This window comes from Tursiops truncatus, chromosome 1 (genome assembly GCF_011762595.2).
Source record: "Tursiops truncatus isolate mTurTru1 chromosome 1, mTurTru1.mat.Y, whole genome shotgun sequence".
NCBI lineage: Eukaryota > Metazoa > Chordata > Mammalia > Artiodactyla > Delphinidae > Tursiops > Tursiops truncatus.
In genome coordinates this window covers 83,197,384-83,222,319 of record NC_047034.1, presented here as the reverse complement: position 1 = coordinate 83,222,319, position 24,936 = coordinate 83,197,384, and the positions used below count along the sequence as shown (strand labels likewise).

The 24,936-nt window shown below is 37.9% G+C and overlaps 1 protein-coding gene across 6 annotated transcripts in view; it reads right to left on the bottom strand.

Annotated features, from left to right (window-relative positions):
- DENND2C (DENN domain containing 2C) overlaps positions 1-22,628 on the bottom strand; it is a 93,406-nt gene extending 70,778 nt beyond the window's left edge. The window contains exon 1 of one of the 6 annotated variants that reach the window (XM_019919463.3): positions 22,514-22,628. The gene's annotated coding sequence lies outside the window, so the exon portion shown is untranslated. Of the gene's footprint in view, positions 1-22,209; positions 22,400-22,513 lie in introns of those variants that run through there. The other 5 variants (XM_019919462.3, XM_019919460.3, XM_073809358.1 and 2 more) reach the window with 5 other exon arrangements.
- Positions 22,629-24,936: the final 2,308 nt, after the last annotated feature.

Here is a 24,936-nt window from a genome sequence, read left to right as displayed (position 1 = left end):
CCACTTTCAAACATATCTCTAACTCCAACCATTTACCATCTTCACCGCTACCACATTAATCCACGACACCATCATTTCTCCCTCTCTCATTTTTCGATTTGTACTCAGTTTTCACCTTCCCTGTTCATCTTATCTCAAATAAGGCTTCTTTCCTCACATATTTCTCTACACCTTCACCATGCTATATTTTCTCCATAGGGCTTATCGTTTACCTGAAATTCTATTATTTATTTGTTTACTTATTGTTTGTCTCCCCTATTGGAACATAAGCTTTTTCACTACTGTATCCCCACCACCTAGAAGACTATGCACCAGATAGTAACCCTTCAGTAAATACTCGTTAAATGAATGACTAAATCCTGACTATAAGAATACATAATAAGGAAAGGTTTATGAAAATTAGCAATGCCTATTACTTTAAGGGCCTCTAGTGATGCGAAGTTGCTCCATTTGTAGAATAGGAAAACATCTTAGAATACTTTAAAGATAAATGAGTAATACCAAGACAACTTACTTAAATAATTATAAGCACCACAATGACTTTTTTGTACAGTTCTTATTTGCCAGGCACTACATGCATAATCTCATTTAACCTTTACAACAATCCTCAGAGGAAGACATCTTTATTTTCTAGAAGAGGAAACTGAGGCTTAGCAAGATTAGATAACTTTTTAAGGTCATATATGTTATCATAAGTGGGGAAAGTATAATTTGAACTCTAAAACCCATGTTATTATTAATACCATGTAACATATTACCTTCATGATAGAAAGACATTTTAAAAGGGGGCAATATCTAAGTCAGGGGTCTTCAAATTTTGGTTCTAAACTCCTATGAACATAAAAGAATGATTTATGTATATTTATAAGTTATAAACATACAACTATAGTAACATCATGCATATTATAAAGCATGCAAAAATAAAAAAGTTAAGAGATATTTTAAAAATCATTTTATTACTTTCCTTAAAAATTAAATATGTAAGAGGAAGGTAAAATGACCATTTCACTCTCACTAAAATATGATTAATTACAAATATTTTAAGTAAAAGCAATGTGATTAAACATGACGTTTTTTCCTTGAAACAGTAATTCAAAGATCTAGTTCTAAATTCAGTTTATTTCAATACTTGGTTCTAAGGGTGCTATCAGCTGAATTATGTCCAAATTCATATGCTGACATCCTAACCCCTAGTACCTCAGAATACGACTATTTGGAGAAGAAGGCTTTAAAAAGGTAATTAGGTTAAAATGAAGTCACTAGGGTGGGCCTTAATCCAATATGACTGTTGCCTTTATAAGTAAAGGAAATGTGGACACAGACAAATAAGAGGGAAGACTGTGTGAAGACACAGGGAAAAGACAGCCACCTATAAAGCCAAGGAGAGAGGCCTCAGAAGAAACCAACCGTGCTAAACCTTAATCTCAGACCTCTAGCCTCCAAAAGTGTGAGAAAGTAAATTTCTGTTGTTTAAGCCGCTCAGTCTGTGGTACTTTGTTATGGCAGCCTGAGCTGACTAACATCAAGGGCCATAGTAACTGAAAAAGATAACTTACACAATAGATAGAGCCAATGAAAGAAGAGCTTCATTGACTGAATCAAAATACTCACTGGTAAATTCCATTCACCAATTAAGCAAGAGTTTTTGTTGAAATTTGATTAGTATACCTCCATCTTCTCCAATGTCTGTCAACTATACTCGCAAACTAATTGGACAGTATTACACTATTTACATTTTTAACAAACTGATTAAAAATCCCCTGAAACTACTTTGAAAGATCTTAAAACAGACTAGAAAATTGTTTCCAAGAGTGCTAAGTGTGCAGATAGGAGAGTTTTATAGATGACACGCATACTTTGTTTTGGGCAATAACAAATAGCAATGGAAACATTCCCAGTTATCAAATTCCCTCTCCAAATCATGAGTTTCTTTAGAAAAACAATTGATTTCTCTCTCATTATTAACTTTTACCTTTAAGGAACAATTATATTTAATTATATTTAATTTTTTTTTGCCAATAACCACTTATCCCAGAAAACCAACAATTTTGGAACGTTTCTTACAGTAAAGGAAAATTGTGTGACATTTTAAGATTGGCAACTTTTAAAACTACTTGTCCGTAACAAAGTAGAGAACTACTGTGAGATACAAAATATTTTCATGCCAATGCTCATCTTATTTTCAAGGACTGTAATGATTCTATCATTTAAAACATAATTTCTAAATCCACCTACTTGGACATATATAAACTGGACACATATGACTATTATGTGTTGCAATAACTAAAAGAGAACAATAGCTAAAAGACCAGTGAGGATGTCACTGCCAATTCTTTTTTGCTGGGGAATGAACACCTTCCCCTTGGGATTAATGCCTCAGATGAAATCTGGTAAGACTGGAGGCACCAGTGTCAATCTGTATATTAAATATACCTTATTACCTTTTTTCTTTTTTTTTAACTTATTACTTTTTGAGGTGAAAACAAATATAAACAACTCTAATGCTCTTTTCACATCCTAATAAATCGTCTTGTGCACCCCCAGCAGACCATAAGTATAGAGTAAGATATTCCAACTGCATTAACTTTAATGTTCACCATTTTACAAAGGAACCTGAGGATATTCAGGTGTCTGCTAAAATAACCAGGTGGCCCAAAATCCTATGAATAGAAAATGTAAACAACTCTTCCCCTTGAGACTTAAGAGAACTAGTCAGAAGAGGCAATAACTATTTCCCCCTCAGCTTCATTGAGATATAATTGACATATAACACTGTGTAAGTTTAAGGTATACAAAATGATGATTTGATAATACATATATTAATATATATATATACACACACACACCCTGTGAAATGATCAGCACAATAAGTTTGATTAATACATTTGTCACCTCACACAACTATTTTTCTTTTTTTATTGAGAACATTTAAGATCTACTCTCCTACAACAATATTGTTAACTATTAACTATAGTCACCAATAACTACTGATATTTTTGAAAAGTGTAAAAGTACATGCCCACAGAGGTCATTTACATCTGGATGGTCCTTAGGCTTTCCTGAATGACAGGGAAAAGTAAAGGAAGCCTACAGAAGGGGAGATATGCACTACAGGCAGAAGAAAAGAAGAATGTGATTTGGGAAAACTTCCTCAGTCTAAATATCAAGGAGGCTAGAAATCACAACAGTAACTATATTTCTGTTGCAGCTGGACCTTAATCTAATGTTCCAGTTAGTAATCTAGTTTAGAGACAACCTAGGTATGGTTACTGCAAATTATGCCATATCCAGAAATGTACTGGTCCTAAAAGGATGCAAGGACCACTGAGGAAATAGGCCTTAAATAAGGTTGGAAAAGAACCTCCCAAACCAGCTTCCAGGATTCATAGAAAAACGAATTTTCTTGTAGTAGAACCACTGTTATAACATATATGCTAATTAGTACATGGATTAAATCACATCCTTGAACTGAAAAATAACAATTAAACTGAATAAAAAACCAGCATAATGCAGTTAGCCTATAAGGTTTTACCAATACCAATGTTTTAAAGATATTCAACTAAATTTACCTAAGAAAAATAAATTTATAAAGATACTTTGAAAAACTGGAAAATATATAAGCTCAAAGCTTAAAAAATTTTCTAAATAATTTTATTTAAAAATAAAATTATTTATAATATTTAAAAATATTTATTTTCTAAATAATCTAATGATATGGTTCATTATCCACACCCCTGTTCCTCTCCCATAAATAAGGCTATAATTTAACAGGCAAGTATTTAATGTTATCTAATTGCATGGCTGATGTTCATGGCAGTCCTCTCAGTCTAATTCAGTTCTTACATGTTTCTGATCTGAGAGTAGAACCTAATTTCCACTGTTTGAATATTTTCAGCAAGTAAAATGTAAACGAAAAATCCAGGAGGTACAGAAGAGATATGTTTGTATAGAAATGTGATATTTTAAATGTCAATAATTATTAATTTATTAAGTGCTTACATGTGCCAACCACTGTGTTTAGTACCTACCTAGATTATTACATTTAATTTTCACAGCTCTGATAGTCAGTATTACCTTCATTTTGTGGATGAGGATGCTGAGACTGAACTGGTTACGTAGGCTACCCAAGGTAACACAAACTTAGTTCCGCTTTACTCCAAAGCTTGTGCATTTAACCACTATATATTACTTGTTTTTGTGAGTAGACATAACAATAACATCAGCTAATATAACAGGATGTCAAATGCAACTTTTCCTGTCCTCTCTGAGTTTCTGCAGGGGGCTCAAAGGCCAAAATCAAAACAAAAGGAGTCAAACATTTCCCTACTCTAAAGAGAAGGACAAAGCTTATAAAGTGGGGTGGCCAAAACCTGGTTCACTACCCTTGTCAAGATGATGTGAGAAGAATTTCAATTCTTTAATTGTAAGGATTACAAGGACAACAGAGAGGATTTCCTTAAAGAAACTAGGTGGTCTATGTTTCTCTGCCTCCTAAGGGAAAAGGGGGAGATACTTCCTGCCCACCTCAAGCCAAGGGATTATAACCACAAGATAACCACTCAGAGTGCTTTAACATGTATCCTGAATTAGGAGGGAGAAGGGACTTGTACTAGCTCCTGACTGGGGGGGAAAAAGAGCTGGCTCAGAGCTAAATTTTAAAGACTGCTTAGGTACCACAGTCAAATAAATGTTTCAGTAGAAGAGGAAGTTTTACAAAATGAAACAATGTGGAAAATTACATATAAAAATAACTTTAATAACATGAAACTTTAGAATCTCACTACATTAATGCAATGTTAATAACTATCTGCATAATTAAATGAGGTTTATCTTCTTCTATTGAGGTATAATTGACATGTAACATTGCATTAGTTTCAGATGCACAACACAATGACTTGCTATTTTCTATCAGTGTGAAAAGATCACCACAATAAGTCTAGTTAACATTCATCAACATACATAGTTACAAAATTAAAAAATTTTTTTCTTGTGATGAGGACTTTTCAGATCTACTCTCTTAGCAACTTTCAAATATGCAATACAGTATTATTAACTATAGTTGCCATGCTGTACATTACCTCCCCATCACTTATTTGTTTTATACCTAGAAGTCTGTATGTACCTTTTGACCCCTTCACCCATTTTGCCCACCATCCCCACCATCCCCCTCTCGTAACCACCAATCTGTTCTCTGTATCTATGAACTTGGGTCTTGCTTATTTGTTTGTTAGTTTCCACATATAAGTGAGATCATGTACTATTTGTCTTTCTCTGTCTGACTTATTTCACTTAGCACAATGCCTCAAGGTCTATCCATGTTGCAAATGGCAGAATTTCATTCTTTTTTATGACTAATATTCCACTGTATATATATACCACATCTTCTTCATCCATTCATCTATCAATGAATACTTTGGTTGTTTCCATATATTGGCTATTGCAAACAATGCTGCAATGAACATGGGGGTGCAGATATCTTTTCGAATTAGTGTTTTCATTTTCTTCAGGTAATACCCAGAAGTGGAATTGCTACATCCTATGGTGGTTTTATTTTTAATTTTTTGAGGAACCTCCATACTATTTTCCATAGCGGCTGCACCAATTTACATTATTACCAACATTGCACAAGGGTTCCCTTTTTTCCACATCTTCGCCAACACCTGTTATTTCTTATCTTTTTGGTAACAGCCATGCTAACAGATACGAGGTGATATCTTATTGTGGTTTTGATCTGCATTTCCCTTGATGATTAGTGATATTAAGCATCTTTTCATGGGCTTGTTGGCCATCTGTATATCTTCTAAATGAAGTTTTATCTTAATCTTTTTGATCTATTTATCCTTTAAAAAAAACCGCTCTAATATAAGAAATAACTGTCCCAAATTAGAACTTTTCAGCTTTGTAAATACTTCAAATAAACTTAAAATAACCTAGTTTTTACATCACAAGCTCAAGCTTGGCTAAGTTCTTAGCAAGACATTGGAAAATAAAAGCAGCAAAATTCTTACTTCCTTGAGTGTACAAAGGTTGAAACAAATTTCCAAAAACTAAAAAGAAACTAAAAAGAAGCAATTTTTCAAAAAGGGATTTTAAAAGTCATACAGTCATACTGCTACTTTTTAGAAATTTTGAAAATACAGAAAACAGGGGGAGAATATCTATAAGCCTACCACATCCAGCATAACCACCGGTATATTTTGGTATATTTCCTTCCTGTTTATTTCATAAGATATATTTTTAATTTATTTATTTTATGTATTTATTTTTGGCTGCATTGGGTCTTCTTTGCTGTGCGCGGGCTTTCTCTAGTTGTGGCGAGTGGGGGCTACTCTTTGTTGCGGTGCACGGGCTTCTCACTGCAGTGGCTTTTGCGAAGCACGGGCTCTAGGCACGCGGGCTTCACTAGTTGTGGCACATGGGCTCAGTAGTTGTGGCTCGCGGGCTCTAGAGCGCAGGCTCAGTAGTTGTGGCGCACGGGCTTAGTTGCTCCGCGGCACGTGGGATCTTCCCGGACCAGGGCTTGAACCCATGTCCCCTGCATTGGCAGGCGGATTCTTAACCCCTGCGCCACCAGGGAAGTCTCCCATAAGATATTTTTATATAGTTGCAATTATAGTGTATATGTAATTGTACCCTGCTTTTCTTTTTAATGCTGTATAAGATGTACTTTTCAAGGTTTAAAACTGAGACATAACAGGCTCTCCTAAAAATATACATTCATATCCATTGTACAATGTAACTTCCCATTTTATACTAAAGCTTTTAAAAAAGCCAGAAGACAGATTTCTCAAGTTTTCAAATCACATCCCAAAATTATACATCCACTGGGTATCTTATCTCACTTTACAATATAAAAGCAACAAAAAGTAAAACTGCAAATGCAGTTTTACTTTTTGTTGCTTTTATATTGTAAAGTGAGATAAGATATTAAACATATTAAAGATATTAAACATATCTCCTATCCCTCAAATTACCATTTAAAACACATAAAAGTATTAGTTCTGCAATATACTAACCCTCAGGCCCAACAATATCATACAGACACAAAGTTATTACTAAGATAAAAAATTACTACCAGCTCTTCCCCTCTCTTCCTGAACAATTCAGCTGAAAGCCATTGGGTGGAACAGAGTGAGGGAGACATCCATTCCTGATGCTAAGGAGCCACGAGCCACAACAGCAGGGCAGGTTATCAAAGCACCAGAGCAGGAGTAAGGAAAGCATCTGTGTAGGAGGGCTGCGAGTGTGGACCGTCAGGACCCACACAGGGTAAAGAGGGCAACTCCACAGAGGGGCAGCCTCTGTGAGATGTTAGTGTTGGAGAAGGATGAGGGCGTAGCCAGCCTGATGGGTGGCCTGGTGTGGGTTGTCAGAGGCAGAGCAGGGTGAGAAGAGGATCCTTGTGGGAAGGGGCAGACAGGCATAGAGTATTGACAAGTGGACCTTGGGCTGAATTTCAGCCCCTCACCTGGATGTCTATGTGTAATACATAAACTGCTCAATTACATAGGACATCCTGATTGAATACTATGCCTGTATTAAAAGAATAAGGTAGAGACTTGTGTGCAGATATGGAAAGATGTCCAAAATAAAAGTGGGGAAAATATTTCTCAATTATGGTTCCTTTTCTATAGACTTTTAAAAAAGGATACACATATATTTACACACACACACCCACACACATATCTTGCAATAATGTGAGTTTGGATATTACACAACTGACTTCTACCCTCTGTAGTCCCCTTTTCTGAAATGGGGGTGGGCGGGATAGATCTCTTGTCTTCCTCAAAGCAGAGAAAGAAGGTGGTTAGGAAGTGATCATCTTATGATCATTTGGACATTCTCAGTTCAGTATATGGTCAGTTGTGTCAATAAAAGTTTCATTATCTTCACGTTGGTACTTTTTATACAATCAGACCATATTTTTTGTTATTACAAGACTGAATCTTATAAGCCCTGCTTACTGAATTATGGTGGATATGGAAGAAATTGTCTACAGTGTGACCAGTGAGAAGGACTTGGGAGTAGGGGAGCAAGTTTTTTACTCTTCATTTTATAACTTCTTACAATGCTTGACCTTATGTATTTGTTGTTGTTGTTTTTAATGTTAAAACACAATCTATCTGAACAGTCAAATAACGGGTCTTTTAAATTGCAATCTTCATGGGAGAAAGTATTTGCAAACGAAGCAACTGACAAAGGATTAATCTCCAAAATATACAGGCAGCCCATGCAGCTCAACATCAAAAAAACAAACAACCCAATCCAAAAATGGGCAGAAGACCTAAATAGACATTTCTCCAAAGAAGATATACAGATTGCCAACAAACACATGAAAGGATGCTCAACATCACTAATCATTAGAGAAATGCAAATCAAAACTACAATCAGGTACCACCTCACACCGGTCAGAATGGCCATCATCAAAAAATCTAGAAACAATAAATGCTGGAGAGGGTGTAGAGAAAAGGGAACCCTCTTGCACTGCTGGTGGGAATATAAACTGATACAGCCACTATTGAGAACATTATGGAGGTTCCTTAAAAAACTAAAAATAGAACTACCATACAACACAGCAATCCCACTACTGGGCATATACCCTGAGAAAACCATAATTCAAAAAGAGTCATGTACCACAATGCTCACTGCAGCTCTATTTACAATAGCCAGGACATGAAAGCAACCTAAATGTCCATCAACAGATGAATGGATAAAGAAGATGTGGCACATATATACAATGGAATATTACTCAGCCATAAAAAGAAACGAAATTGAGTTATTTGTAGTGAGGTGGATGGACCTAGAGACTGTCATACAGAGTGAAGTAAGTCAGAAAGAGAAAAACAAATACCGTATGCTAACACATATATATGGAAACTAAAAAAAAAAAAAAAAAAAAAAGGTTCTGAAGAACGTAGGGGCAAGACAGGAATAAAGATGCAGACGCAGAGAATGGACTTGAGGACAAGGGGAAGGGGAAGCTGGGACAAAGTGAGAGAGTGGCATGGACATATATACTCTATCAAATGTGAAATAGCTAGTGGGAAGCAGCCACATAGCACAGGGAGATCAGCTAGGTGCTTTGTGTCCACCTAGAGGGGTGGGATAGGGAGGGTGGTAGGGAGACGCAAGAGGGAGGAGACATGGGGATATATGTTTATGTATAGCTGATTCACTTTGTTATACAGCAGAAACTAACACACCATTGTAAAGCAATTATAAAGATGTTAAAGATGTTAACATCTCTGATAAAGATGTTAAAAATTAAATTGCATTCTTCATATCTTTCTATATTAAATAAGGCCCTAATAAATGCTTTTTAAAAAACATATATGATGATGCAGAAACATCACTTCCAATAATTTATCCTAAGGAAATAAGTGAACAAATTCACAAAGATACACACACACACACACACACACACACACACACACATACACACAAGAGTAGATTTAGAATACTGTAAAATTTAAAATAACTTAAATTTCCAATAGGGGACTTAAATGTATTATGGTAAATCCATACAATGGAACATTATGAAGTCATACATGTTCATAGTAAATGAAGAATGTTATAAAGCACTGTATAGTATAAGTTAATTTTAAAATCTATATGAGGGAATTCCTTGGCGATCCAGTGGTTAGACTCCATGCTTTCACTGCCTCAGGTGCAGGTTCAATCCCTGGTTGGGGAACTAAGATTCCATAAGCCACACAGCAAAGCCAAAAAAAAAAAAAAAACACTATATGAATAAAAAAGTGAATATGTATATAACACCAAAATGTTAACAGTGATTATCTTATCTCTGGGTATTAGAACTATGGCTGTTTTCTTTTGGCTTACCTAATTTTAAAAAATAAACATAAATTGCTTTTATAGCACTTGTTTCATAAAATATAATATACTTTTTAAAGGATTCATGCAATACTTTCTAAGCACCCACTTCATATAACATATTGTGGGAATTAAAACAGAAAGAACAGTAGTTAAGTTTTTTAAAATAAAATTTATTTCTTACCATACCATATCACAAATCCTTTACAGTATTACTAAATAAACATACTTCATTTTCAAATTGACTTTTATAGATCACTATGCTCTGTCAGGGATAAGCTTTATAAACTCCGAAAACATTACTAATCTAAAACAGGTCAGTTCTAGGACATTCTGGGTCAGTCTTCTTCTATCATAGATGGTCATTTAAGTCATGAAAGTAGTTAAAAGAAAGGAGAGGGCCTCCCTGGTGGCGCAGTGGTTAAGAGTCCGCCTGCCGATGCAGGGGACGCGGGTTCGTGCCCCGGTCCGGGAAGATCCCACATGCCTCAGAGCAGCTGGGCCCATGAGCCATGGCCGCTGAGGCTGCGCGTCCGGAGCCTGTGCTCCGCAGCGGGAGAGGCCCCCACAGTGAGAGGCCCGCGTACCGCAAAAAAAAAAAAAAAAAAAAAAAGAAAGGAGAAAATACCAGGAGTATGTGGAATCATGGGAGCCAATGGAAGAGAACCTTTCAAACAGAAAAGAATGGTCAACAGTGCACTGTCAAAAGTCAAATAAAGTAAAGACTTGAGTGTCTATTGGTCATTAGGACCTGGGCAAGAGCAGATTCAGTGGAAGGAAAGAAGAGCATAGTGAATTGAGAAGTGGATGAGAAAGAACAAATGGAAACAGCAACTGCAGACAACACTTTCAAGGAGTTTATCCAGGTAGGCAAGTGGACATCAGAGTAGTAGCTGGACAGGAACATGTGGCCCAGGAAAGCTTTTTTTTTTTTTTTTTTTAAGATAGAAAAGAACTAAGCTTGTTTTAAACACTGGTGGAAAAGAGTCAGTAGAGGAGACAGAAGAAACAATGGTAGACAGCAAATGCCACGTGGGCGAGAAGGCATTGCCTTCAAATGGAACTGGAGGGATTAGCATTTGACAGAAAGAGGGACAGCTCTTCCACTGGAACAGAAGGTAATGAGGAAAGAAAGACACAGATGCAGGTACCTTTGTAGGCTTGGGGTCTGTATGTTGATTAACTTGCCCTCTAATGGCTTCTATTTTCTCTTTGAAATAATATATGCAATTATTTGCTGAGAGTAAAGTGAGAGATAGAAAAGCCAAAGGTTTAAGGGGAGTAAAGGTTTAAAAGAGACATCATGGAGAAAAAAGCAAGAATACATAGTTACATACATATACATACATAAGCAGAAAGTTTTTAAAAGGCAAAGAATTAGGGATTAAACTTTTGAGAACATTAATCATGATTAGGAACTATAGATGGCAAGAAAAGGGAGAATCAGAGTGGAAAAAAGACTATTGAGAGGTAACAGAACCAGGATAATGTGGATCACAAATAATCATGGAAGGAAAATGTCCTAAGAAGAAAAGAAAGAGGTAAGGAGAATAAGGACCGAGAAAGGGTCCTTGTATTTGGTAACAGGGCATTAAATAAATAGTGTCAAAAGACAGTGAGGACAGGGACTTCCCTGGTGGTCCAATGGTTAGGCAGGACTCCTCGCTTCCATTGCAGGGGGTATGGGTTCAATCCCTGGTCGGGGAACTAAGATCCCACGTGCCGCAAGGTGCGGCCAAAAAAATAATAATAATAATTAAAAAAAAAAAAAAAGGACAGTGAGGGCAGATAACAGCTAAAGCTTAGGGAGAAAATTAGTGAGAAAATGGATCAAGTATGAATACATTTATTTTAAAGTCAATAAGAAGAAGAAGATCAAAAAGGGGAATCAATTTTAAATACAATGCTTTAAGGTTGGGAAAAAACCCTATATATATTTTAAAACTGCAGCAAAAAAATAATGAAGGATATAATAAATACGTGGAAGAGGGAGGGGAAAGTTAGGTCCCATGGAAGGAAGAGGTGTTAGGAGTCTGAGAAGTATGACAGTTCTTATGGAACTGGAAAAAAGATGAGAAGATTTGTGTATGCTTAAGACCCAGACCAAATCAGTTAAGCTTGCTCATACCATGTAACCTTAATCTTTGAAAATTACAATAGCCTTATTAAGATTTAGAGAAAAGGCCCATCTACTTGAGGACAAAATTTTTAAGAGCTGCTCAACAATGAGCTGGGTAATTAATAGATTAATGGAAGTACACTCAATTGAAGTTGGAAACATGATTCATAGAGGGTCTGGCCTACCTACGTGATTCTTCATCTGTCTCCTAAAGCTGGGCACAAGAGTGAACAAAGTAAACTGGAGCCAAAGATAGGAAAACTAGTAATTATCTCCAGCAGGGGGAATGCCTTGCTTCTTGTGCACAACAGAGATCAGTGGAGCAAAGGAACCTAGTGATATGAGGAGAGCAAATCTGAAGTCTAGGGCACTGGGTAAAGGAAAGGCACGTTTGTGGGGAGAAACTGGGTTCGAGGGAAGCAATAAACACAAGGAAAGTAGGCACACATAAGGTTAATAGGGAAGAAGACAGAGTGAGCAATCATAATTGTTTGCAGGACGAATGGAGACTCAAAGAGGGATCATTTAAGAGCAGTAGCAGCAGTAGCACAGGTTGGTATGGTTTTTTAGAATACACACACACACACACACACACACACACACACACACAATCCCTAGGAGTCTTAAGCCTGCTTAGTGGGAGAAAAGATTCACCTATCGAATCAAATCCTCTTTCTCTTGCACTGTAGGCCAATGCTTCCTAAACCCTTCTGACCAAAACCCACGGTAAGAAATACATTTGATTCACAGTACACACACACACACACACACAACTGAAACAGAAGTTTCACAAAACAGTAATTAACCTTACTACATATGATAAAGTAAAACATAAAGTTAACATCAAATATTTGGTCATTATTTAAATACATTTAAAATTCTAAAATTAATACATAATATAAATATTAAAATTAGAAAAGAGTCAGTGTAATGCAATGAGTGACCTTTCCTGTTCATAAATTAATTCCAGTCTGGAACACACAAGGACAATGTTATGTACTTATTAGGTTCACTATAGAGTCTTGCACTCTTTTGCTTTATATTGGGTCAGGGTTGAAAACCCTAGATGAGACAATAAGTTGCTGTGAATGGTAAAAATAGTACCATACGCATTCTACTTAGTAATGGAAATTCTTTGGTCTTAATACAAAATGATGGTTAGCAATATCATTCATAATCACTTCAGAGTAAATTAAGAACTAAGCTGTAAGAAGTCATTTTCTTCTTGGAATCCATATTGAACGCAGTTATTGATGCAGGGCAAATGGATCTTTTAGCTAAATGTTTTTCTTTAATGTTTTAAACTTCCCCTCAGGAAAATAATAATTGAAAGTTTGGAGACAGAGAAATGAGATTTTACTATATCTCTACATTTTATTTTGTTCAAATTTTCTTTAATGATAATGCTCTCTTCCAGATGTAGCAACATGTTTGAAAGAGTAAAAGAGTCCAAGTATTACTTGCCATAACAATGTTTTGGAACCCTTAGACATACAGCTTCAAATTTAGCTCACTAGGTTGCCAAAAATATCAGTTAAATATGCAAATTTTGCTATTCAAAAATACTGGAAAACACCTGCCAAACGAGAATGTTTTTCAACTGGAAAAATTCCAGATTCGCACAATCTGCTTAGCTCCTTACCTCTTAACAATTATCAAACTCTGCGGTGACATAGTAAATGGGTATGATTAGCTCTGAACAAAACATTTTTAAAACTTGGCTACTCAGCAAGTCTCCTTTATAATAATTAATAACTTTCAATATTTTTCAATACACCCAAGAGATTCAGAGGGTTTTCAGCAATTACCAAAGCTTTTTGTATACGTAAAACAGTGATTCCAAAGAGCACTCTAAGCCCTTAGAACAAATGGGACAGAAAGAGAGCCCAGCAATGACCTGCTGGGCAGTGTGCTCATTCATGCCCAGCCTACTGCTTCTGCTGGAGGGAAAGCTTCAAGGAGACCAGTAGTCCGGCTGCCCTGGACTTTCAGAAGAAAGCAGGAGGATGCCTGCACTGTAAGTTGTGCTGTTTTGACTACTGTCTATATGTCCATCTCTGTCTCTGTCTGCCTCTCTGTCTCTGTCTGTGTCCGTCTCTCTGTCTCTGTCACTCTCCCTCCCTCCCTACCTCTGCTTGAGTGTTGGAAGGGTGCTTTGAGGAAATACTCAATAAAACATAAGTGTGGACCTTTGGGGGGAAAAAAGCACTATTATCAGTAGCTTCAAACAATGTTTAAAATAACTCCTCTATGTTTTCTAATCATATTTGCTATTCCACTACTTACAATTACTTCAAAAGTTTTTCCCAGTTTAACTTACGAGGATCAACAATTCCTTTTCTATAAATATGACCATACAGTTGGAGCTAAATTTAAACAACACAAGAAAATCTTCCTTATTAATTACCTTGCTACCATATGTGACAAACTTAAGTCAGTGATCCCAACAATTTGGACTGTGAAGTCTGCATCAAACGGTAGCCACCTTATAAGCACTGTTGAAATGTCCCATAATGATACCGAATAGAGGTATGTCAACACGAAGAGGTGCAATTTTCAATTTTCCACTTACTAATCACCAAACATCATAAACATAACACCCATGCATTCTAGACAAATACTTTTTTCAAGAAATATGTAGCCATTTTTCTCTTATGCCACTGATATGCAACAAAATAAAACAATAATTCATCTTTCTCAGGAATGGTCCTTAAATAAAAGGGAAACTGGGATAATTTTATATTCTTTTCTTTCTTTGAAAAAATATATATATATTTAAATTTTATTTATTTTTGGCTGCTTTGGGTCTTCGTTGCTGCGTGCGGGCTTCCTCTAGTTGCAGCGAGCGGGGGCTACTCTTCGTTGCAGTGCACGGGCTTCTCATTGCAGTGGCTTCTCTTGTTGCAGAGCCTGGGCTCTAGGCGCACGGGCTTCAGTAGTTGCGGCTCGTGGGCTCTTGAGCACAGGCTCAGTAGTTGTGGCGCACGGGCTTAGTTGCTCCGCGGCATGTGGGATCTTCCCAGACCAGAGACTGAACCCGTGTCCCCTGCATTGGCAGGCGGATTCTTAATCACCGCAGCACCAGGGAAGTCCTCTTTGAAAATATTTTAAAAGGCTTATCGAAAAGTCCAGTATGCTGTTTCCAAGAATCTTTTCAATTTTAAAGATTTTAACTTTCATTTGCAACATTAATACAAATATATGTCACTTTAGTCAGGTTTTGCACATTTGATAAACCCATTTTTAAAATAATCTTCATTAAAGTCTTACACTTTTTCTCAAGTCACCATTTCCTCAACATTTTTGTACTTCTAGATGCAGCTATTGAACATGGCTCTGTATTTTTTTTTACTACATGCTCTCTTCTCCTAATAATTAAACAGTACATTTAAAGGGTATATTGATCTAGTTTCTTTTTAAATAACAATTATCACTGAACTCTTAAAAACATCACACTTGAAGAATGCATTTAAAGTTAAAAAATAAAACCTAGTCAGATAGCATCTCACCATTTTTACCAACCATTCTGCTCAACTTTGAATTATGTTAATATAAATTAACTGTGCAATAACCATTGCATTACAGTCATCACCAAACTGACCATCACTCTAATTCACATAATGCTGCTCTTCTGTTCCATGTTACCCCTTACAGTTTAAGTAGGAACCAGGGAAAAGGTGATTTTGCAGTAAATACTGTTGTAAAGCAGGCTGTGTCATTTCCTCCCAGCAGGCCCTAACATCATCAGCCTTAACAGACTCTTATTTAATCAGAGTATCAAAGAATACAGATAAATATTTAAATACAAAATTATGCTTCATATTGCTAAGTAACCAACTCGAAAACATCCTAGACAGCCAGAGTTTTTTGTTTTTTTAACTCGAATGGAAAAAAGGAGAGAAAGAAAAAAAGCACATATCTTTTAAGTAGCACCAAGAACAAATCTCACACACACCTCCATCTGTCCTATATATTAACAACCACACAGAAAAAAATCCACAAATATGCCACTTCTATGAATTTAAACTTCGAAGAAAAACTAATAATTGTCCTCCATGCCCCCTGTTGTAAACATTTATCTCTGTTATGAAAACCATGAAAGTCAGAAATCTAACTTAAAGAAACAGAGCATTAAATATTACTTATAACTAATATAAATGGATTAATACTGCCTGAACTGAATGTTAAAATTATGTTTTCAGGCTGCTAACCAGGCTAAGATCTATAAGCAAAAAAGTATCATAAATTTCCTCCTCAAACATATAAGGTGCAAGAGAAACATCTGGGATGGCTCGATGTGAAAAAGTTAAGTCCTTTAAATTTCTTCCTCTTATCTCACCATTATTTAATCCTTCAATCTTATAACCTGCTATAATGCCCCTGAAGTGAAGAAAAACTTCATGTTTCCTTTTCCTTAGGATAAAAATTATTCACACAATTCAAAGAGGAAAAAGATAAAAGATTCCACCCTGCCCAGCCCTCCGGGAACCAGTGCAGGACACTCCTTCCAGTTTTGGTCTTTTATTCCACCTAGCTTTCAATGTTCCCACTTTCGCTGAGGCAAAAAGATTGCTGTTTAACTGGTTCAGTAAGCAATACTGAATGCTGAAAAATATTTTCAAACATATATTTTTTTTTTTTGCGGTATGCGGGCCTCTCACTGTTGTGGCCTCTCCCGCTGCAGAGCACAGGCTCCGGACGCACAGGCTCAGCGGCCATGGCTCACGGGCCCAGCCGCTCCGCGGCATGTGGGATCCTCCCGGACCAGGGCACGAACCCATGTCCCCTGCATCGGCAGGTGGACTCTCAACCACTGCGCCACCAGGGAAGCCCATTTCAAACATATTTTTGATTCTGACACTGTACAATTTAATCTATTTCTCTGTATCTCGGGTTCCAAACTAATGAAGGGAATGTATTCTAATTACTCTATATGAGAAATAGAGTATGAATGAAAATTTTTCAGATGTTTTAAGAAATGTACTAGAATTTGGAAGCAGGAGGTATAACTTTGAAGAACCATTTTATAAAAACTAAACAAATCCAAGTACTTCAAAGAACACCCCTTAGAACAGGGTCAGCAGACTATGGTCTACCTGTGGGTCAAATGTGACCCAACATCTGTTTTTGGCCTCTGAGAATTTTACATTTTTAAATGGTTGAAAAAATAATCAAATAACTACATTTTGTGACATGTGAAAATGCTATGAAATCCAAAGTTCAATGTCCATAAATAAACTTTAACTGGACCTCAATCCATACTCATTCATTTAAGTATTGTCTATGGCTCTTTTTTGGCAGAATTGGGTAGTTATGACAGGCTGTATGGCTCACAAAGTCTAAAATATTTACTATCTAGCCCTTCAGAGAAAAAGTTTTCCACTCCCTGCCTTAGAAGATCATACACTTATTTTAATGATACTACAAACTAGGAAAATATTTTTGAAACTGCTTGTTTGAAAATGCCTTCAAAGCTGTAACACTTTCTTTTGAATCTCCTCAGTGGTGACAAGCCTTCACCCTTTGAAGATGAAAATGAATTTTGGAAATGGCTAAGCCATTTGGAGCCAAGACTGAATAAGTTGGTTATCAAGATGAATCAACCATTTATTGATAATCTAAATATATGGGAGGCTTTTTTTTTAAAGCACTATCTCTGACTTCTAAGAGCTAACAACCAAGTGAGGGAAGAGTCATATGCTTTCTTACCTTTGATTCAAGGTAAACAGGCTCTACAAACAGTCCCCAACTTATGATGGCTCCAGTTAAAATTTTCTGACTTTATGATGGTACCAAAGTAATACGCATTCAGTAGAAACTGTATTTTGAATTTTCATCTTTTCCTGGGCTAGTGATATGCAGTATGATACTCACCATGTTGGGCAGCAGCAGAGAGCCGCAGCTCCCAGTAAGCCACACGATCATGAGGGTGAAAATGCGATACACTTACAACCATTCTGTACATACAACCATTCTGTTTTCCATATACAGTACAGTATTCAATAAATTATATGAGATAATACACTGTATTATAAAATAGGCTTTGTGTTAGATGATTTTGCCTAACTGTGGGCTAATATAAGTGTTCTGAGCACATTTAAGATAGGCTAGGCTAAGCTACAATGTTTGGTAGGTCAGATGTACTAAATGCATTTTCAACTTATGATATTTTCACATTATGGGTTTTTCAGAATGTAACCCCATGGTAAGTTGAGGAAGATTGATAAAAGCCCACTGTAAAATAAAGTGTTGACTATCTCATGTAATTTATTGAATACTGTACTGAAAGTGAAAAACAGAATGGTCCTATGGGTACGGAATGGTTATAAGTGTATCGGCTGTTTATCCTTGTATCAATAATCATGTGGCTGACTGAGAGGTTGACTCCTTGTCTCTGCCCAGCATTAGGAGAGAGCATCACACCGCATACTGCTATCCCAGGAAAAGATCAAAATTCAAAATTCGAAGTACAGTTTCTACTGAGTACGTACCAATTTTGCACCATTGTAAAGTCGAAAAATCAGAAGCGGAACCATCTTAAGTTGGGGCCCATCTATTATAAGCATGGAACTAGAAAGTACAGAGGAGGAAAAAGAATTCTATAATAAAGCCAGAAGATCTACTTTCTTGATTGGCTGTGAATTTGCTATAAAGTATTTTTTTTTTTCACAAAGAGGTACTCCAGTAATAGTTTGGGCAATACACTTTGGGAATAAATGAGTGACTCCCAGTGAAATTTTAAAAGAACAGGATTCATTTGGATGTAAAAGCTGTTTAATCTTCAATTAAAACCCATTTAATTTCTTTATAATCACAATTAATAAGAAAATTAGTATAAATGAATCCCTTCTATTCATACAAAGCAAATAATTTATCCTTGGCCCTCTTCTCTTCTAATTCCTTGTCTTCCCCCCAAACAATTTCATCTGCTCTTACAGCTTCAATTTCCACTTACTGGCTAACTCCGAAATCTGAATCCCCAATCTCAGCCTCTCTTCTGGGCTCTGGATCCTCTCTTGACACCTCTGTCTGAATGCTCCATAGACACTTCTAACTCACCATGTTCAAAACTGAAACAATTATCTTCCCCTCACATTAAAAATTAAATCAAGTTCCTCTATCCAGTTTCCCAAGCTGAGAAACTAAGTTTTTACTTTTCTGTTCACCTTCAAAGCCAATCACTTTTTAAGCCTTGTAATACCATCTGTCCTCTCCTCTTCATCTCTATTACTATTTTCCTACTCCAGGCCCTTATCCACTCTTATCTGGGCTATTTCAATAGCAACAGCCTCCTAACTTATCTCTCTACCTTTTGCCTCTCCATCCAATCCAGCTGCTATACCATACCACCACCATGTTATCTTTCCTAATTACTTAAAGTCCTTCCCTGGCTCTCCACTGTCTTTGGAATCAAGTCCAAAGTCCTCAGCAAGATAAACAGGCTCTTCACCAAATGGCACCACAGACTTCTTTTTTCTCTTTCTCTGAGTCATAACTTTTTACTTGCATAAATCTGTATGTTGTTTTATAGTATATCCTGTACTTCAAAGTATTAAAACTACCTTTAACACCATATTCTAAAGTGAAAGATTATGCCAAACTGGGCAAATCTTCATTATTTCAAATGATAGGCACTGAGATCCCACACTTACCTTATTTCTAGAAATTTCAGCGATCCTAAAGTGATTGGCAACCAAGCTCTGCAATTTTAATTTTTTCAGCTTATTTCCAGGCACCACCTTCTTTAGCCCAACCCCTCATCTCTATACACTCTGACTTTTAGTGACAATATGGACTACAACACATTCCTCAAACATACCATATACGTTCACATAATATTCCTCGTTTTCATCCATATCTTCTGTTCCCTTCCCCAACTCAGCAAACTCCTATTCATCCTTTAAAGCCAAATTCAAATATGGTATCTTCTCACTAATCCTCCTCCCTACCATATACAGAATTATCTTCCCTCATCAACGGTCCCATTAACTCTATAACTATATCTCTGTTGTAACTCTTATCACACTGAAATTGTAGGGACTTATTTACATGTCTACTTATAAGCATCTTGAAGGCAGGGCAACATTTTCTTTTCTTGAATCTAACTTTAACTTATGGTCTGAGAACAAACATTTTAAACTTATTAAAAAATAATCACCTCTTATAGTATTAAGATAATGCCATAATTGTAGTAACTGAGTGACTGAGGGCTTAGAAACGAAAAGAATCCCACATCATTCACCAGGAAAAAAAAATTCTCCTATATATAAAGTATAATTGTAGCTTGGATATGCCTTCATCTACTCCTTGCAATACCAGTTTCTTTCTCTCTCTCTTTCTTTCCTTCTTTTTGAAGAAGTTCTTTACAGAACTTTCTTTTAAATGCTTGTTGGATTTCATTTGTATCTCACTCACAGAATTTTACACTCAATATAATGAAGAGGTTAAGATCAGGATTTCTGGAGCCCAACTGTCTGGTTTGAGTCCTACCTAGCTCTGGCACCTAGGCTGTTTGATATGGGAAAGTTATTCAACCTTTTTGTTTCTCAATGAGGAGATCATAATAATAACACCCCTCAAGATGCTGTTGTAAGGATTAAATAAGATAATGCATGTAAAGAATTTAGAGCACTGTCTGGCCCAAAGAAGGTCCCAGTAAATGCTGGTTGATGTTATTGTTAACATCAGTTTTAAAAACAGCTTATGTTAGCCCACTTGGTAAAGTGTAATCTCCTAGATGGAAGGAATTATATCCTGCCCATACATGAATATAAGTGCTAAAACTGTGCCTTGGAATGTATTAGGTGCTCAATAAATAACGTGAATATAAGGCTTCAGTCCTCCAAGATCAACAAATTATAAATCATAGCAAAATTTATATATGGAGTACACGTTTGAAACTGGTGTTTCAAAGCATCCATCTTGCACTGAACTGTTGAAACATGTAAAACTGTTAAAGCAACACAAAAATTACATTCACTAGAAACTTTCTCTCTACTCCTCCATTTAATTTGATCTTGGTATCCAGTGGTCTAAAATTCTTGTCTATAATGTAAGACTTACTACAGAGCATTTAAAACATAATTTTCAGCTTTAGAAAAGTGCTTATTGTCGCATCAGAAAAACTAATATTCTTCCTTTATATTTGCATTATTTTAAAAGTCTATTGCCACACTCAACACAAAAAAAACTAATGAAAAGCCAAGAGACACAATTACTACATTTCCTGGTTTCTGCCTGGGAAACGACTTCAGAACACGCCTATAAGTATCCCTAGTCAAAGTCTGCTGGTTGCAAACTACTACTCTTTTTTCATTTCTGCTCTCCCAACACAACACCTCACACACATACCCACAGAAAATAATGCACATGTCTATAATAAAGGCTGTACCCCCAAAATGCGGCTATATATTAATTTTGTTTTGGAGGACTTAAATCTTACAAAAGCAAATACAAGTCTGATTTGAAACAATACTCCCAGCTTACTTTACCAGGTAACTTAAACGACAACTATTTATCTAGAGCAAAGACATAGACTGATTGCTACCAAACTTCTTGGTAAACGATCAGTAACAGTGTATCGATAATATATGCTATTCTAGAAAAATTCATTAATCAGTTAAAAATGGACCACATTTCCAACAATGGTGATTTGTGGAAAATGAGCTTAAGCAATTTATTTACACAGTAAACGAAGGTGTAGGACTTGATCTAAAACACTGTAGGTGAATCACTAGCTTTAGGGTAAATGTTTACAACGTGCCTACTATGTGCCTGGCACTTAGTAGTTGTTTTACAGAATATGCAATACCTAACACTTATGGAATACTCTCACGCATCTCATTTGACCCTCAGAATACCCCCAGGCACGCATGAGCATCTCGATTTTACAGCTAAGGAAACGTAGGCCCAGAAAAGTCTACTTGACCGAGGCATCACATCTGGTATGTGGGTCCTGGCCGAGGCTCCAGCCCCTGACTCATATTCTGATCATCTTCTGCCATACTAGTTAGAAGCTCTTAGATGTTCCAATGCCAGATTTTTAAATCAAAATCCTACTTGACAACTTTCACTACTGTGCTCGTCAGATTCTGTTAAGAATCAAAGCACAAAAAAGCAAAGATGTAAAGTCCGTCGTCTCAGCCTGTCGACGTTCAAGCGCCGTGGCTAATCCTGGAGAGAGCCCCATGTTTCTTCCTGGATGCGGGGCGCTCCCTGCCTCTACCCCAGGACTGTCGAGCGTCCCCGAGCGTCACCTGGACGGCGGTCCCCGCGCCCCGAGGGGAGCGGCGAGGAGACCCTCAGCCAGGCTCCGCCACAACCTCCGAGGCCGACGAGCGGGCTCCCAACGCGCGGCGTCCGCTGGGCGCCGGGCTGCACGCTCGGGCGTCCCTCCAGGCCGTGGAGGTGCCGAGAGAGCGTGGGCGGCGCCGACACCTCCGCCAGCCCGCTCCCGCGCAGCGGCCGGACGGCGCCCGACGCTCCGTGGCCCCGCTCTGCGACACCCTCCGCCGCGAGGGTCCGAAGCCCCTGCCTCACACCCCGCCCGGGTCTCCCTACCCCTACTTGCTCTCGTCCTCGACGCCGCCTCCGCGGCTGGGCTCCGAGGCTCTCGTCCTCCGCGCAGAAGCGCCCAGTCGGCTCGCTCCCACTCTGGGTGGGCTCCGTCCCGCCCCCACAGGCCCGGCCGCAGGCCCCGCCCCGGCAAAGTCCTGTTCTTATTGGTTCCTGTTCCCACCCCTCACGGTCGGGCCCGCCCCCGGCACCGCCCGGGGACCGTCCAGAGGGGAACCGCCCCCTCTGGAGTTCGGCGTAGGGGCCAGAATCTTGCCCAGGACCTTGGGCGCCGAAAGGGTGCGGCCCCAGGAGGCAGGCTACCGGCGCCACTGTCGTCCAGCCGAGGGCCTCTAGCCAAAGCTCCTTCGCCGTTGCCGTGTCTGCCGTCCGACAGGCCCCACGGCGAAGGACCAGAACTTTACACGAAGGTTGACTCCTCACAACCACCCGTGAGAGAAAGCCTAATCAAGGAATCCAAATGGCACCTCACTCAAAGAAACCATAGAATTGTCTCCTGCCACCGGGCTCAGTAGGCCTGGTGTCTCCAGTGAAAGAGCAGCACCATTTCTCGGGCTGAGCTCAAGGAGGAAACAAACATTTCTCCGGCAATTGCAGTACAGCGCCTACTTGAAACATACACAGATGCAAATGACGCTCCGGACACCTGAGGCGTGAAATCCCAGAGCAGGGTTGCCTTTGATACTCCCAGTGCCTGAGGTCGGCTCCCACGCCCTGTTGTGACACACATGCTTAAGCGCTACGCCTGCAACACACTCATACTCAGGTATGTGCATGGCGCAGTGCCTACTGCGAGCAGCAGCCCAGTTTCACTAAGGCTGCGAGTCAAGGATGATTTGAGCCTGTTTCCCAGGCACTTGCTAACCACCCCACCCTGCCTCTGCCCGCCCGACTCCACCCTACCTCACCCCACCCCCACCAGAACCTCTTGGATTTGGTGATCAAACTCCCCATATCTGTTCGCATAGAGGTACCAAAATAGAAGACGGCCAGAAAGAGCAGTATTACACATCACAGATGACTGTCACAAGCCAACGTAGTCAAAGCAATAAAAGCTGCATATCCCAAACCACTGTGAAACCATGAACCGTGGACAATGAAACAGGAAGTCTCTTCTGTGGTGGGGGGGGAGAAAAAGAGGAATGACAAGACATATTTTTTTGACAAGACATATTTTTAATCATGTCTCAATGAGGGAATAAATTTGTAGTAAATTTTTTTTTTTTTTTTTTTTTTGTAGTAAATTTTGAACACTGATCTTTATGGACTCCTCCTGCTCACCACCAAAAAATTCCTTATGTATTTAGAAAACTTCCCAAACAATTGTTTAAGATAAAATTTGGGGCTAGAATAGTGTGGCTTTGGAATTTCAAATTTATTTCAAAGTTCAAACTTTGAATTCCAGGAGACTATATGACAAAATGAGCAAATCGAATTCCAAGTACCAAATTGGAAACCAAATCTGCATGGATGTAATAAATGAATTAACATGTATGTATTCTACTGCCCTCTCATGGGTAAGATGGAGATATACATAATGGTAGTTCATGCCTTTTAAAATCTGAGAATAGAAAGTTTAATTTGGCAACTTATATTATTTTGATGACAAAGAGGCCAAGGTAAAATAAAATCAGGTTTTCCAAGGGACTTACAAATACTCAGCAAACAGAACTTCAACTTCAGAAACCAGGGAGAGCATTCTAACACCAGGGCTAGTACAAACATGCTGCTGGGATCATGCCTATGCTTATGGCTACCTGTACAGAATGTGGAAGCATGCAGGAATTTGCTTTTAATTTTTTTTTCCATTTGAAACGTCATTACTTTCTGGGATGTTTCACAAAATGCTCTGTTTCACTTTTGTATCCACTCATGCTATAACTTCTTGCTGTGAATAACTTGAGAGTAGAAGTGAAATCTTATTCTTTATATCTTTGCTGCCTAGAATAGTACCTGGTACTTTAGATGTTTGGTCAGTAATTGTTTATTGAATAAGTGGAACGAAGTATCAGCCCAACCACTAGGTGGCAACACAACTGTATATGTATAGAAGTATGGTCTGGCTAATTGGATTGAATTCCACCTGACCTTGAGTAACAGGAATGTTTCTAAAAAGTTACACGTGTATCTTATTTTGGTAAGTGAAATCGTTTAAAACGTACCACTACAGCTGACTATAACTTTATTGTCAATTATATCCTTAAAACTAAGAATCCTTTCATAAGATAAATTCTCCATGAGTATAATAATTCATAATTACAGATTTTCTATCTTGGGGTACACCTGTTTTTGTCTAAGAAAGCCACCCTTCAGATGTATCCTGTCAAAAGGACTTTTCAGAAGTCTAAGTGCCTATAGCAAGTTTCATTCTATAAACCAAAAGCCTACATTCTCCCTATATCAAATCA